Source organism: Trichosurus vulpecula, chromosome 3, assembly GCF_011100635.1.
Source record: "Trichosurus vulpecula isolate mTriVul1 chromosome 3, mTriVul1.pri, whole genome shotgun sequence".
Classification (NCBI taxonomy): domain Eukaryota; kingdom Metazoa; phylum Chordata; class Mammalia; order Diprotodontia; family Phalangeridae; genus Trichosurus; species Trichosurus vulpecula.
The window spans coordinates 35,629,138-35,644,113 of NC_050575.1; positions in this window are offsets into that span (position 1 = coordinate 35,629,138).

Consider the following 14,976-nt stretch of genomic DNA (forward strand, 5'->3'; position numbering starts at 1 on the left):
AAGAGTTATGTTTGGGTAGGTGGAATGAATGAATGAGTGGAAAAACATTTATTAAATGTCATATATGCCGGGCTAGGTGCTAGGAATCAAGATGCAAAAGTGAGATAGTCCATGTTGTCTAGAAACTTATATTCTAATAAGGGGAAAGTATATACATACGGTATACACATACATTTATGTGTGCGTGTGTGTGTGTGTGTATGTATATAGGTAATACACATATATCCTACAGGGGTGTCTGGACCATAGTTCTCTGGATTCCATTTAAGGAAAGAGTGATCATAATATATAGATGTGTGTGTGTGTGTGTGTGTGTGTGTGTGTGTGTGTGTGTAAATACTGGCCAGGAAAGGAAGTTTGTTCTGGGCAGTCACAGAAATGCCAAGTGAAGCCAAGTCGTCATATTCTTTCCAGAAGCAATGGTAGTACTGTTGATGACAGTTCTAAAGTAAAAGGTGGCAAGGCGTAGTAGTGGTGATGATGGTAGTTGGGGTATGTGTGACAGGAGAGCAGATATCAAGATGTCCAGGATGGATAGTCTGAGGCCAGCTAAACACAGTGGTAAGTTTGCACTCACTCACCAATCAGTCCTGGGTGGTGAGTAAGATGGTATGGTATATAGTAAACAGAGGGTTTTGCAAGCCAGTAAGGAAGATTTGGTTTCAAGTTCTGCTCTTATGTATTACTGTCTGTGTGGCCATGGTTAGTTCACTTAAACTCTCAGTGCCCCAATTCTCTTAGACAAGTGTGCTGATCATTATCAATGAAGAATATTTTCATACTAAGAGATCCAAAAATATGGGAAATCACAGGTCTGGATTAAATAAAAAGGGAAAAAAGAATGGATTATTTTGTCAGAAAAGCCCAGATTTTTCTCTCACTTCCAGAGATTCACCAAGAAATAGAAGACCTCCACAATGAACTGCTCTTTCATCTCCAGTAACTCCAGGCTCACCATCTCGAACTCAATATTTGATATTTATCATTCCTACATTCTGGTTTTATATAAGACCGGTTTTAAAAGACAGTAGTATTTTTTGCTTTCCCATTATTTAAATGTATATGTGAATGTCTATGGAGCACTATGCTCAATTGATTAAAATACCTTCCTTCTGGCTACTGGTCCCAGTTGGAAAGTTTAAAGATTTATAGAATATTAAAGTTAGAAGGGACCTTAGAGATCACTGTCTTGAAACTTGGCTTTCCCTTAAAGTTTACAGTCTTTTTCTCTTCTTGAACACCTTGCCTCTACACTTTAATATTTCTGCTGATGACTTAATACCTCGGCCTCCTTATCAATCTCAATCCTCTTTACATCCATTTTCACTTTACATCAGTCATTTGCAGGTTTAAACCTTGCTGTCTCCCCAAACCATACTATCTCAAAGATCTTAAACTCGTCAGTTCTCCTTTCTGTTACAACAATCTGTGTTGTGCTGTGTGCTGTGGGGGTGAAACACCAACGCAAGCCCAACAACAACAACGCTGCCGGCACAGGTTCTTTGACTGGCTTTACTAAGGAAAGTAACGTTAACGGGTTAACAATCTCAGTTTAATGGAACATACAAATATCATTCACTTAGTTCATGGGAAGAAACCAGCACCCTGAACTTCGGAGCAAACACAAACAAATTACAAACATCAACAGAGAGACCTCGGTCTGATTCAAATCTCAATGCATAGTTACCAGGGTTTAACAAAGTCCCAGCATCCAGGTTTACAAGCTGGAGGGCTCTTAACTGCAGCTGCCCAGAGTCTCCGCATCAACACACCTCCAAGAGTGAGAGCCCCAAGCGCATAGCTCTGTTCTCTCTTTTTATACACTCCTTAGCTGTCATCAAATATCATCTGAGTGACCAGAACTCAGGCTCCTACTATTGGCTCTGGTCTTAGCAACTCCCCTTAGGACCCTGAGGGCTTCACACCCACATAGGCTTAGCATCTAGTAGATAGGGGTTTGGGCCTGGGGCTTTGCACCTAGTAAGGCTCAATCAAAGACAATTAATCATTCTAAAACAGTAAGAAAGTCCCAACTTAATTGCCAGTATGCTTTCTGATCATATTCTCTTGTTTTTCCATTTTATTCCGTGTTTGTTTTTTGTATTTATCGTAATTTCTGATTCCTTGATCCATTGTTGTAGATGTTCAATGGCCTTTTCTCAGTCATGGAATCACAGAAAATCTTAAAGAGTTAGAAAGGATCTTGTTGTTCAGTTGTTTTCAACAATTCATGACCATATAGATCAGAGCACACTAGGCCCTTCTATCTATCCTTCAATGTCTCTTGAAATCTGTCCAAGTTCATGTTCATCGTTTCCACGATGCTGTCTACGCATCTCATCCTCTGACATCTCCCTTTTCCTTTTGCCTTCAATCTCTCCCAACATCAGAGTCTTTTCCAGTGAGTCCTGTCTTTTCATTATGTGGCCTAAGTGTTTAAGCTTCAGCTTCAGTATTTGACCTTCCAGGGAATAGCCTGAGGGACTCTAAAAAGTTTTCTCTAATACCACAATTTGAAAATATCGATTCTGCTTAGCTTTGCTTCTGGTAAATCTAGTTTAACTCTTACAACCATACATTACTATTTAAAAAACCATAGCTTTTAACAGCCATCTAATCCAACTCATATACAGAAGGAATCTGCACTCCAACATATGACAAATGGTCACCTAACCTCTGCTTGAAGACCTCCAAGGAGGGGGAACCCACCAACTATCTTCGAAGCTTCCTGCTCCATTCCTTGATAGCTTTAGTTGTTAGGATGTCTTTCTTGATCTCCAGCCTAAATTTACCTCTTTGCAGCTCCCAGCCATTGCTCCTGGTTCCTGCTCTGGAACAAATATTCCATTTTGAGATAGCTCTAGCTGTTAGGAAATTTTTCTCTCTTTATAGCTTCTACACACTGCTCCCAATTCTGTACTCTGGGGAAGATAAATAGTCTAATTCATTTTTCCTATGACAGCTCTTCAAATACTTCACAGAATTTCAAAGTCGGAAGGAACCTCAGTGGACATAAAGAATCACTTTTTTAGCATGCTTGACAAGGAGTTGTCCAACCTTTAATTGAACCTACTGATTCCCAAGGAAGCTTATTTTACTTTTGGTAAGCTCTAATTGCCATGCGGAAGTTAAATGGTACAGTGGATAGAATGTCAGGCCTGTTGTCAGAAAGACTCGTCTTCCTGAGTTCAAATCTGGCCTCAGACACTTCTAGCTGGGTGACCCTGTGCGAGTCACTTAACCCTGTTTGCCTCAGTTTCCTTATCCAAAAAATAAGCTGGAGAAGGAAATGGCAAACCACTCTAGTATCTCTGTCAAGAAAAGTCCAGATGGGGTCACATAGAGTCAGAATTGACTGGAAAATAACTCAGTAATAACAAATTGTTAGGAAGTTTTTTCTTACATCCAGCCTAAATTTAACTCTCTACAATTTTCACTCTTTGCTCTTTGGTTTGTTCTTTGGGCCCAAGAAGAACAAATTTAGTTACACAATCTTGATGTTCTCCTTAAGTCTTCTCTTCCACAGGAGAGGCCCTGTGATCTTCATATGGCACAAACTTGAGGCCATTTGTCTTCTTAGTCACACACCTCCCAATGCTCTCCAGCTTATCAATGTCATTCCTGACGGTAGCACCCAGAAAATATAGTACTCCAGATGTAATCTGTCTGGTAGCAATCCATCAACAAACATGTATTAAACCCTCTGTGTGCCAGGCACTGTTCCAAGTGCCAAAGACACAAAAAAAGAGGCAAAAGACAGTCCCTGCCTTCAAGGAGCTTACAGTCTAATGGGGGACACAACTTGCAAAGAAATATATATATATGGATAAATGGGAAGTAATTAGCAGAGGGAAGGTCCTGGAATTAAGAAGGGTTGTGAAGGCTTCCTGTAGAAGGTGGGATTTTAGATGAGACGTAAAGGAAGCCAGAGAGCTTAGAAGTCAGGGCAGAAGAGGGAGAATGTTCCAGGCATTGGGGACAGCCAGAGGAAATGCCCGGAGCTGAGAGATGGGAGAGTTTTATTTGTGGAACAGCTGGGAGGCCAGTGTTACTGGATCTTATTTGGTATTTTATATTTTGACTATTGCTTCCTTGGCCTGGGATACTATGTCTCTCTTAACATAGTCTCAGATTGTTTTAATTTTCTCTCTGCTAGATCGCTTAGGGAGGCAATCCAGTTTAGCAAAAAGACCACTGGCTTTGGTGTTTGGAGGACCTGGGTTCACATCCCAGCTCTGTTATTTATTGCCAATATGACCTTGGGGAAGTTATTTAACCTCACTTGGCTTCAGTTTCCTCAAATGTAAAATGAGCCAATAGGACAAGATGACTTCTGGAGTCTTGTCCAGCTCCAAATTAATAAGATAGTTAGGTGCCATAGTAGGTACAATGCTGGAGGTGGATCCAGGAAGATCTGAGTGAATGTCTCGTCTTGGACACTGAAGGAGGTATGGACACTGAACGAGGCACTCAGCATCTCAGCCTTAGTTTCCTTATCTGCAGAATGGAGATGATAATACCACCTACTTTGTAATTATAACATATGTAAAGTGCTTTGCAAATCTTGAAATGCCAGCTAGAGACTATGACATGAAGTTTGTAGTTGTGTGTGAAATTTAATAAAAAGGTAAACTGAGGCAATTCTCTGAGCGAGATAACAGTTTATTAACAGAGCATAAAGGATGGGTCAAAGGCACTGCCACTGGCCCAAGACCCCAAGTTGAAGATGCAACTCATTTTAAATGCATAGGCCAAAGAACAGAACAGAAATTGTATAATTGGTCAGAATCACACAGGTGAGGGATCATGACTGTTTACACTAAAGAAAGTGGGCATAGCACACACATGAGATGAAGACCACCTCTCTCCAACTCTAAGGAATGTTTTTGTGAATTTGCAGGTCCTAGCTGCATCCTTGAGGTCACTCATAGAAACCCAGGTATGAGACTCACTGACACTTGGGGGATTAGATAAAATCACCTTTTTAATTTCTAAAGAGGGGACAAGGTCAGTTAGTCCAGCTTCTCAAGGATAACACACAAACCTTTCAGGAAATGCTGAGATAATGTTTTAAGAGAGTATTGAGAACAGAGCTTTCTTTGACTAACAGTGATTGTGGGAAAGCTTAAGCCTTTGGTATCTAACTTCAGAGAGAGAGGAGACCCAACTATTGAACACATGAGCTTCACTTAGAGACAGAGAAGAGGCTTACAGAATAAAATCACTTACAGAGTAAAATCAAACAGAAAGTCAATATTAATTTTCACACAGTCCACTGAAATCTCCAGCTTTTTTTTCAAATTTCTATCTAGCCATGTCTGCCTTGTCTTATACTTAAAAAATTGATCTTTTGGGGGCAGCTAGGTGGCACAGTGAGTAGAGCACCAGCCCTGAAGTCAGGAGGACCTGAGTTCAAATGTGACCTTTGACACATGACACACTTACTAGCTGTGTGACCTTGGGCAAGTCACTTAACCCCAATTGCCCTGCCTTCCCCCCTCAAAAAAAAGAAGATTCCAAAAGAAATTGATCTTTTGCACCCATGTGTAAGGTTTTCATATGAAATTTAGTAGGGTTATATGTGTTTGATTTGACGCAATGTTTTATCCTATTGAGATCTTTACAGAGCCTGATATCCAATATGCTGGCTATTCTTCCCCAAATTTGTGTCATCTGCAAATTGCACACCATTGATGTCTTTTTCCAGATCACTGATTTTTAAAAAGTATCAAGTGGCAGAAGGAAGGAAAAAAGCATTTATTCAATGCCTATTATGTGCCAGGCACTGTGATAAGGGCTTTATAAATATTATCTCATTTGATCTTCACAACCCTGGAAGGTAACGTGCTTTTATTATCCCAATTTACAGATGAAGAAACTAAGAGAGTTTAAGTGATTCACCCAGAGTCACAGAGCTGGTAAGTATATGAGGTTAGATCTGAACTCAGGTTTTCCTGATTCTAGGCCTAGCCTTTTGTCTATTGCATCATCTAGTCACCTCTAAGATTTGTGCATAAGACCAAACACAGATCTTCCTTCCAAGTTGGCACCAAACAATGAGTACTCTTTAGTGTTGTTTAAATCCACCTAACTGTACTGTGGTCTACTCACGTAACTCTCTTTTTCAACAAGCAAAGCATGGGAGACTATCAATGCTCGCTAAAATCTATGGCTCTTCTGGGCTAAGTCGGGCGTATAGGGAGGCAGGAAGACACACTCTTACAGTCAGTCCTCCCTACATCTCATTGCTCCGGGTGGAGAGGGGAGAGGAAGATGGGAAGAAAGTGCTTGCTTATAAGCAAGCTTCTGGGCCTTCACTAATTCTGGTCTGAGTGGTGATGGTGAATCAATCAGTAGATTGGATTGTCAGGCCTGGCCCAGAATAGAAGGAAAGGCAAGTCTTTAAAAAAAACAAACTTACCTTCTGGGTCACTGGCAAATGAAGAGGCTGCCTTTTTGAACAAACATCCACCGGAGCTAGAAGGTAAGTTTTGCCTTAGATAATTGCTCATCATTTGGGGTCGATTAGGTTCAGGAAAGATTTTAAAGGATCTTTAAGAAGAGTACAGATTATAGATGACTGACCAGGTTTCTCAATAAGATTTTCAGAGATTTTGGTAATTTGCCCAGAAACTAAGTCCTCCTTGGGCCTAACTTTCAAATCAGGGGAAGAACGTGTCAATCCTATGTCCTACATTAAATTAGCAATCACACCTGAGGAACTGAACCCTAGCCACAGCGGACCTTGCTGTCGCTAGTAATGGACGATGTTAGGGTCTAGGCATCTTGAGTTGACGTACTTCTCATTAGTGTCCCAGTGCTGAATCCTGTTTTCTTTCATCCATACAAATTTTCCACAGGCAAACAAATGGTTAAACCCTGAATCACCAGAAAGGACCTGGTAAATTTAGGACTTAACAAGAAGCATGTAGAATTGGTATTAACTGGGGATCAAGAAGATTCCAGGGAAGAGTGGACTAAGGCAATAAAGCCCTAGAATATTAATAATAATATCAAGCATTTATATATTACTTTAAAGTTTGCAAAATAGTTTACAAATATCTCATTTTATCTTCACAACAACCCCAGGGAAATAGGGGCTTTTATTATCTCCCTTTTATAGATGAGGAAACAGACAGCAGTTAAATGACTGGCCTAAAGTCTCATAGCTAATAGGTGTCTAAGGTTGAATTTGAACTCAGGTCTTCCTGACTCCAAGTCCGCTACTACTTACCTGTCCTAGAAAGATGGGGGAGGTCTGAGGTCCAAGACCATCCCTATGCCCCAGGACTTCCTGGCTTACTTTATGTGCATCTTAAACCTTCAAGTTCTTAGGAAAATGGAATTTTACATGCAAGATGATCCTAAATCAATTCCTCTTGTGGGAATTTTAATCCAGGTGAAATTATTCACCTTAGAGGTGCCTCAGAATCAAAAAAATGCCAAGATGAAGCCAGGTTCTGGAACCCTAGTATTTCTGTTTTTCAGTAAGCTCCGATTCTGCTTAGGAAAACTTTGTATCTGTGTGCAGAATCTGACAGACGAATTGCAAAACTGGATTCTTGTTTAAGAGTTATGAAACTCAGAGTGCAAACTGAAAGCTGCAAAGGAGAATTTGACAGCTCCACCCCTTCACACCCCACCCTCGCAAACAATGCACAACTTGTAACCCTCCAGAGGTAATTGAAGCAAGCTGCAATGCCAAAATAAGGAAATTTTCACCAGCCTGCTTAAAATAGACTAAGGCTTTACTGTGAGTGAGAGAAGGATGGTGGGGAAGGGGCGGGGGGAGGTGGGGGAGAAGAACTGCCAGCATCAGACTAGAGGGTAGAATTAAAGGGAAGTCTCAAAATCTGGTGTGGAATGCAGGAGAAAAGTGTTTTCCGTGTTAATTAGCTTGAGAAAAAAATATCTCTGGTCTTATTATCTTTAAAAATTCCTTTTTGTGTGTGAAGTACTCAGTTACGAGAGAATGATGGGGCAGCTAGATGGTGCAATGGAGAGAATACCAGCCCTGGAGTCAAAGGGGCCTGAGTTCAAATGTGACCTTAGGTACTTACTACCTGTGTGACCCTAGACAAATCATTTAACCTCGATTGCCTCAAAAAACAAAGAGAATGGTAAGCAACTTTTAATTTAGCTGTGAATAATTTGGGGAGGGACAAATATTTTCCTGTAAAATACTTCTTGCTTACAAAGGCAAAACATGTCCAAGATGATTTATAACTGGGATGAGTGTGTTCAGTCGTTTCAGTCACGTCTGACCCTTCCATGATCCTATTTGGGGTTTTCTTAGCAGAGATACTGGAGTGGTTTGCCGTTTTCTTCTCTAGCTCATTTTACAGATGAAGAAACTGAGGCAAACAGGATTAAGTGATTTTCCCAGGGTCACGCACAGTGGGTAAGTGTCTGAGACCACATTAGAACTCAGGTCCCCCTGACTCCAGGCCTGGTGTTCTATCTACTTCACACCTTAGCTGCCTATAACTGGGACTGGAAGCTGTTAAGCTAACCTCTTTCTTCTGACCACTGTATATCTGTCTAGTGCTTTCAAAGTTTGTACTTTGGTTAAAAATTTCTCCCTCCTTTATTTGAAAGAACATAAGCTGCGCATGTGGTTTGGTGGGAAATAAGAGGAAATTTTTCAATATTTTGGATTAAGATATTTAAGTTATAATTTTAAATCGAAAGGCAAGAAGCAAAGTTCAGAAGGGGACACATGCACATACGAGCAGGGCAATGATGGTGCTGCCACATTAAATCAAATATTCAATAACAATTGTAATGACAATATTTCACATGTATATAGTGCTTTCAGGTTTGCAAAGCATTTTATATATGCATATACACATTTTCTATGTGTATATGCACACATATATTATTTGAGCCTCGAAACATCCTGTGATGGATGTAGGTTCTATTATCATCCACATTTTATAGGGAATAATGTATGTTTTTAAAAATAGTCTCATGCTTTGTTTTGTTTTGTTTTGTTTTTAAAGTCTGTTTTTCTCTTAAAGGCCAGAAGCCTTGAGAGGAAAAACAGGAACAAACACACTTGTTCTTAAGGAATGTGTTTGAAAACAGGCAGGTTTTCGTGCATTTGCCAGAAAATATACCATAAAACATAGTGATAATTAGATGATTGATTTGAGTATAAAAATTTATGCTATGTTATAAAAGGCTATGTGGACTCTATAGGGCTGGGGTTTCAATCAATCAATCAACATTTACTAAGCACCTACTGTATATATGCCAGGCACTGTGCCAAGTGCTGGGGATACAAAAAGAGGCAAAAGACAGTCCCTGCCCTATAGAGTCAGGGAGACAACATGAAAATAAGCATATGCAGAATAAGCTATTTAGAATAAATAGGAAGTAATTAACAGAGGGAAGATATTGGAATTAAGATGGTTTGGGGGAGACATTTGTGATTTCATTAGTATAGAGAATTGCTGATGGAGGAAATTACCAATGCATGTCGGGTACTTTCTCTGCAATTTATAGTCTTAGAGAGTAGTGATGTCAAACTCAAATAGAAACGGGGCCACTAAACTGTACATAAGGATCCTTGAGGGCTGCATATTGACTTAGAAAACCACATATTAACATGATCTCTGTTTTATTCTATTTTTATTTTGTTAAATATTTACCAATTACATTTTAATCCTGTTCAGGCTCAGAGGGAATGTTGTGGGCTACTTGGGGCCGCATATGAGCGTGTTTGATGCTTCTGGCCTAGAGCAAGGAGAGATTAAATGACCTGCCCAGAATCCTACAGCTAGTATGTGTCAGAGGCAGGACTTTAAATCAGCTCTTCCTGGCTTGCAGACCAGCTCTCTATCCATTATACCACACTTTTTCTATGGACATGGAGACATAAAATTGAATGTTTGAACGTAGCTCTCTTTAAATAATTCCTCTCAGTAAATGAGCCCTTCTCCTTCCTGTCTGATTGAGGGAGAATTATTTACCATATAGTGCTTAAAGATGTGAAAAATTACTTCAGTATATGACCTACCAAATTATATGTGAAAAAATTCATTGACTAGGGCTTTACTCTGGCTTATCTATATTGTCAAGAAGTTTGTTTAGCCATGATGAGACACACCTGGCTCTTCTAAAATGTTCAAGGCCAAAATTTCAAATTCTGTGATCACTACATTATATTACTGTCTTGATTATTTAGAGGAGGGCTGTCCAACCTTAGGTTTTTATTGAAACAATAAACAATATATTTTTATTTGCCATTTTAGAGAGAGCTCTGCGGTAGCTGGGCTTCATTTACTAAAGCATTTATGTAAATTTCTATGCTTGTAGGTGAATGTATAAAGCACACTGTGGGCTGCATAAACCACACTGTTGGCCAGCCCTGATTTAGAGATTAAAACTTATGTTTGGAATCATAATGTGATGGAATACTGACCTCTACTTAGGATACAACTGAGTTATCAAAGGTAAACAACAATCTGCTATCTTATTATGGAATAACTCTACAAGGATATACCCCTGAGCAGGGAAACAAAAAGCATCCTTGTTAATATGGTAAACATTATTGGGGCCTACAGTAGAAAACTGAAAACATTTTTGAATTTTACTTTCTCAACAACTTACCTTGAATTTTGGTTAGATGCTGTGTGAGGTAAATAAAATGGGAAGACTTCACGGGGAATATATATGTATAAATATATACATATATAACTATATATATATATCTATGTCTATTCATATCTATACTTAGAAATGTTTAAAAATCAAGAAATAGGGAAATAGGTAAGTGGAAAATTCTGCTGAGGCTGTGAGAGTCTGATGGCTCAGCCTCTGGGAAAATTTACCCTGAAACTTTTTGTGCTTTCTTCTGGTTCTGGTTTAAAGATTTGTTCGGTAAGAATAGGGTCACTGTGACATGCTTTCCTTTACTGTAAAAGTACTGTAGAAGAATGGAGAGGGTCTCCCCCTCCCCTTATCCTATTCTCCTTCTTCAGATTTGTAGATGTCACTTCAATTGTAATCGTTAACTAAGGGAATGGGAATTGGAGTTTCTGTGCCTCGATTCCCGGTTTTTTCTCTAGTTTTTTGTGCTCAGATTGTAAGCCCCCCTCCCAGCCAATGGTGAGAAGGGTCAGAGGTGGGCGGGAATTCTCTTGTGTTAGGTATAATTATTGGTGCTTTGCCTCTTGTACTTTGCCTCCCTTGCTGGTTCTGTTCTGTGCTAGCACAGGACGCCCAATTCTCGAGAATTGAATAAAATTTTATTTCTGTTCCCACTCTGAGATGGCTTCTTATTAAAAATTAACTTTTTTTAATTGGTGAGGGTTTTTCATCCCACACAGATACAACCAATTCATATTCACTGTTGTTATATTTGGCCATGTTAGAATAAATCGTGCTGTGCACTCATATATAAAGTATAATGAAAGCATGTACCACCTTCTTAGCAAGAAATAATGCACCTCCTCTCACTGACCAACCTGAAAGTTTCTATGTTCTCACAAGGAATATTAGGGAAAACGAGGTAACCTACCTTTATGAAGATACTGACAGGGATTTTAGATTTATTTCTATTTTTTGTCATTTGTGATTCTTGATTGAGAAAGATCACTGAATTCTTCCTCCATATAATACTTATACTACTCTCTGTAGTTCCTTGACATTTGTGTGGTAATGACAGCTGCACAATGTGGCCTTCTCCCCACAGTAAGGGGAGCAGGGTAGGGGAATGAGGCATCTTATGCTTCTTGAGGTTTGAAACAAACTATCATCATCATCATCATTATTATTTTTCACCCTGCACTATTTGTGATATTCCTATTATCAAAATACCCACTTAGATATACTAGATGACAATCTGGGATGTCCAATTATCCTCTTCTTTGTTCTGTTTGCCTGTGTCCTGGTCTTGGTACCACATCAGATAAAATGGATCGCTCAAAACTTTAGCGTTCAAAATAAAAAATTCCCTTAATAAAAACTTCTAACAGCCACAGGCAAAAGAGGTAGAAAAAAGCAGTCCAGGCAAGTAAAAGCCACCAAAAACGAAATTAAAAGCAATTGGCAAAGAGGTTCCCTGGGGTCTCAGGAACTATCCATTCGAGTCCTAAAACTGTTTTTGTGATCTCTGTGCCCAAAGGGCCCAATGCTGGGATCTCAAATAAATCCGCCTGGGGGCAAGGTTAATTCAAACTGCTCCAGGATGTCTCCTCAGTGTGTTGGCTCAAAATATCCCTGTTGATATTATGAAAGTGTGAGGGTTCACTGGAACATTCCCAGCTCCACCAGCATTCAATCCTTGTTGAGTCAAGTTTGTGACCAAAGTGGGATTGCTGAGTATTTGGATGTTGTTGTCTAGTAATTTCAGTCATGTCCAACTCTTTGTGACCCCATTTTGGGTTTTCTTGGCAAAGATACTGGAGTGGTTTGATGTTTCCTTTTCTAGCTCATTTTATAGATGAGGAAAGTGAGGCAAACAGGGTTAAGTGACTTGCCCAGGGTCACCCAGCTTTTCAAGTGTCTGAGGCCAGATTTGAAGATGAGTCTTCCTGACTCCAGGCCTGGCACTCTATCCATTGTGCTACCTAACACAACATCGACAATAATCGTGAATATGCCTGTGTAGTTCTGTATCACAAAGTATGAAAGACTCTCCATATAGAAGGTAGAAGAAGTAAAACATTTATGCAGATACCAGAAAACTAGATCCCATAACCAAATGTTCAGCTCCCACAACCAGTGAGCCCACTTTATCATAACAGCAAGGAACTTAAAACACAATATCACAACATGGAGCGTCACCATCCCAAAACCTCTCTGACTCCTTCCTGGGGCCTTCCCCAAAACTCACAGTACAGCTATCACAGGTCGGCTGTCTTTACCTCAGCTCTAACTATCATGACAACCATTAACAGCCATAACGGCTCTCTCAGCATTTCCTGTGACACACTTTCCTTTTCCTCTCAGGAAGCTCCTCCTACCATATGTGACTTAGACTTCCTGTGACATAAGCAGGTCACATGGCCTATGAATGGTGGGAAAGATCTTCAAATCTAAAATGCTATTACAACTGCTCAGAATATTTGGATAATAACTGCATATTTAGTGGATACTTAAGTTTAGCTATTCTCCTGATATTACTACCAAATTATATGTCTTATGGGCATACTCCCAAGTCTTTTACTTATCCCTTAGGTAGTCATATTAGTAGGGAAAAATAATGAAATATCAGACTACTGTTTTTCCTTTATTCATGACTAAGTTTTTCTATTATGGTAAGATGTTGATGATATGTTAAAGAATAGACTCTTTACTCCAGGCCAATGAAAAGGGAGACTGCTCAGAAACTTACTGGGAAAAGACCCCAGGAGGTACCTCAGACCACTAACACTGTTATTAAGTGTCAGGATCTTCATCCTTGGATCTATATGTTCCACTTTAAAGACCTTCCCTCTAGAAGTTAATAATTCAACAGAAGGGTTGTGTTTGTTAGTCAGTGTTAATCAGTCAGTCAATAAACATTTATTAAGAGCCTACTATATGCTGGGTATTGTGCTAAGTGCTAGGGATACAAAAAGAGGCAAGACAGTTTCTGTTCTCAAGAAGCTCACAATTTGATAGGAGAAACACCAATCAAATATGTCCAAACAGAACAAATTACAGGATAAATGGAAAAAAATTAAAAGAGGGGAGGCACTAGAAATAAAAGGGATTGGGAAAAGTTTCCGGTAGGATTTTAGTTGAGATTGAAAGGAAGTCAGGGGACTGCAATAAGGAAGAGTATTCCCTGCATAGGCAATTAGCCAAAGAAAATGCCTGGAGTCAAGAGATGTAGTTTCTTCTTCATGGAATAGCCAGGAGTCAGTGTCACCAAATTGAAGAGTACATGGAAGAGAGTAAGGTATAAAAAGACTGGGCAGGTAGGAGGGGGTTAGGTTATGAAGAGCTTGAATGTCAAATAGAGGATTCTGTATTTGATCCTGTAGGTAACAGGAAGCCACTGGACATTACTGGGTAGGAGAGGTGATATGGTTGGACAGTCACTTTGGTGCCTGAATGAAGGCTGGATTGGAGTGGGGAAAGACATGAGGCAGGCCGACTTACCAGGAGGCTATTGCAATATGCAGTGATGAGGGTCTACACTAAAGTGGTGATAACTAATTCCTGCCCAAGAATGGGGAAAAATATAGTCCTTGCAATCTTAGAGACACTGAGTCACCTTGCTAATCTAAACCAATACCTTTATGGGGCTGAATGAACTCTATAATTTCTATATACAAAGCTCTATATCTATATACCTGGAAAGACTTACATGAACTGATGTGAAGTGAAATGTACTGTATACAAAGGAAGAGCAATATTGTAAGATGATCAACCATGAATGACTTAGCTATTCTCAGCAATACAATGATCCAAGACCGCCCTGGAGGACCTGTGATGAAAAATGCTATCCATCCCCAGGGAAAGAACTGATGGTGTCTGAATACAGATGGAAGCATACTTTTTTAAACTTTATTTTTCTTGAGGATTTTTTTGGTCTATGTTTTCTTTCACAACATGACTAATATGGAAATGTTTTGCATGACTACACATGTATAATCTATATTGAATTGCTTGCCTTCTTAATGAGGAGGGGTGAGGAGGGAAGAAGGGAGAGAATCTGGAACTCAAAGTTTTAAAAATGAATGTTAAAAATTGTTTTTATATGTAACTGGAGAGAAATAAAATACTAAATAAATTCAAAAAATAAAATAAAAGAGTTCTATATAAATTATATTCTATTTAAATTATATTCCATATAAAACAATGTCATTGCTTTATTTTTGTGATTAAGTTGTACAGTGGATGCTCACTCTGAAATGCATTGCGAATGGTATGTTGTATGTGACATGGGAGTAAAGTGGTGTTCGTAGTGTTGATGGAAGAGGAATTTAAAGTGTTTAAATCACCTCGTATAAGTTCAGAGCACAAAGTAGATATTTTCAA